Here is a 2,305-nt window from a genome sequence, read left to right as displayed (position 1 = left end):
GTGGTGCTGGCGAAGATTCTTGAGAGTTCCTTGGCCTGCCAGAAGGTCAAATCAGTCGATATTGTCGACCATAAAAACTGACTGCTCATTGGAGGGTCAAATTATAAAGTTGAAGCTCAGCTACTTTGGTCATCTGATGAGAAGAGAGGAGTCGCTGGAGAAAGATTTGATGTTGGGAAAGGTTGAGGGTCGCCGGAGAAGGGGTAGGCAGCGAACGCGATGGTTAGATGGCATCCTCGAGGCACTGCAGATGAAGTTATGTGATGTTAGGAAGATAGTGAGAGACCGGAAAGCGTGGCGTGACATGGTCCATAGGGTCACGAAGAGTCGGACACGACTGAACGAATGAACTGAACTGAACTATTCCTGACCCAATGCCGTAATCACCCACTGCCTGGTCTCCTGCCTGCTTTTTCCCTACCTTGGCATTGAAGTCGCCCATCAGTACAGTATACTACGTCTTTCCTTTCCGCATTGACAATTCTACATCTTCATAGAAGTTTTGAACTGCCTGGTCATCATAACTACATGTAGGTGCCTAGGCCTGTACAATCTTCAGTTTATACCGCTTATTAAGCTTAATTACGAGGCCTGCCACCCTCTCATTAATGCTATAGAATTCGCCTAATTACCATCTATATACTTATTGACAAGAAAACCTACCCCTAGTTCTCGCTTCTCCGATAAACCTTGATAACACAGTACATGCCCTTCCTTCAGTACAGTATGCATGCCTCATTTGGCCTCCTAACCTCACTAAGCCCTATGACATTCCATTTCTAACCCTGAATGTTCCTCTAACAGCACTGTTAAACTAGCTAGTGTTCTAGCATTAAACGTTGACAAGGTTAGTTTAAAATGGCGGCCTGTCCAGCGGAGCCAGAGATTCTTAGCACCTTCCGCTGCGTCACAGGTCTGACCGCCGCCGTGGTCAGTTGCTCCGCTGCTGCTGGCGACTGAGGGCCGGTGTTTTGTAGGAACCCGCTAGGGCGCGCCAAACCGGGAAATTTGGCGAGGATGACGTTGTACGATGAATGATTTTCAACACCGAGTACTTTGATGTTAGGCTGGTGGATAGCAGTTCACTGTCCTGGCGAAAATGTCCCGTTGTCGCGTCGATGAGACGGTCGTGGTGGCAGCCTGGAAGGATGTTGTAGTGCGGCAAACAATCTGAGCCGATGATTGGCACGATGATGTCATTGATGGCAAAATTCCAATGAAGGGAACGGCGTAGGTTTTTAAACTGGACGTGCAGGCGGAGCGAGCCGTAAATTTTGTTTGTGGACCGGTTTTCCGCGCTCAGCTCGAACGACGTGGGAGGACGGGTGCCTTAAAAGTGGGCTCGTGGGTAGCAGCAGATGTCGGAACCGCTGCCGACAAGGAACAGCTGCTTAGTAATTTGGTCGGAGACGAAGATGCGACGGCCTCCAGGTTGGTAGCTCACAGCCGTCTCCGATATGCCGTTGGTGTTTCCCAGCGGAGCAGGGTGGTCGAAATTATCGGGCTCTGTCCCCGAAGCGTCGATGGTAGTAGCACCGGTCATCGTTACCAGGCTGCTTCGACGGGGTGGTGTTACGGTCACGGCTTTAAGAGTGACGCATCGGCGAGTCTACCCAGGCGGCGTTGAAGGGAACTAAGCTGTCGACTGATATCGTCGATATGATGTGCAAGTTCTGTGGTGTTCAGCGGTACGGCGACAGCCTGGGCGGTGGGTCACCACTGCGGCAAAGAGACCTCAATGACGCGATCAGAGATCCCGGCAAATTGGTCGAGAAGTAGCGTAGGCTGAGCCTACAGAATTGCCTGCACGTGCGCTGGAAGTCGCTGAAGCCAAAATGCTCGTAGTAAGGGATCCTGGACTTCCAAGTTGGCCGCGAAAGCACGCATGTGACGGAGGAGCTGCGAAGGCTGGCGCTCGGCAAGTTGTGCGGTCAGTAGTTGTCGCACCTTCTGGTCTTCGGAGAGTGACAGGCGGCGGATGATTTCAGTCTTGAGGTGTTCGTAAAGATTGGCCGTTGGTGGGTTGACCTCGTTGGCGTAGCGGCCATCGAGGTGGAAGACGACGGTCCGGTCTTGCGTGATGTGTGCAAGGGAGAACTGGACCTCGACTTGGGCGATCCACACCTCGGGCGAGTCGGGCCAAAACGGCGGAAGCTTGAAAGCGACACGCAGACATCATGTGTGTGGAGGAGGGGGGGGGGGGGGGGGGGGCGTGCCGGATGCCGCATGGCAGAAGTAGAATGGTGGCAAAGGCTGGGCCCAAAAGCGGTTTAGCGGTACTGCAGCATAGCCACAGGTCGGGGGG

At 53.1% G+C, this 2,305-nt stretch overlaps 1 pseudogene; it reads right to left on the bottom strand.

Moving 5' to 3' along the window:
* Positions 1-1,391: 1,391 nt before the first annotated feature.
* On the bottom strand, positions 1,392-2,163 carry LOC146201140 (uncharacterized; annotated as a pseudogene).
* Between the last annotated feature and the right edge of the window lie 142 nt (positions 2,164-2,305).

The sequence above is a fragment of the Amblyomma maculatum genome, chromosome 2 (assembly GCF_055883805.1).
Source record: "Amblyomma maculatum isolate TAMU_Amacu chromosome 2, ASM5588380v1, whole genome shotgun sequence".
Lineage (NCBI taxonomy): Eukaryota > Metazoa > Arthropoda > Arachnida > Ixodida > Ixodidae > Amblyomma > Amblyomma maculatum.
This window is presented reverse-complemented; position numbering and strand designations above follow the sequence as displayed.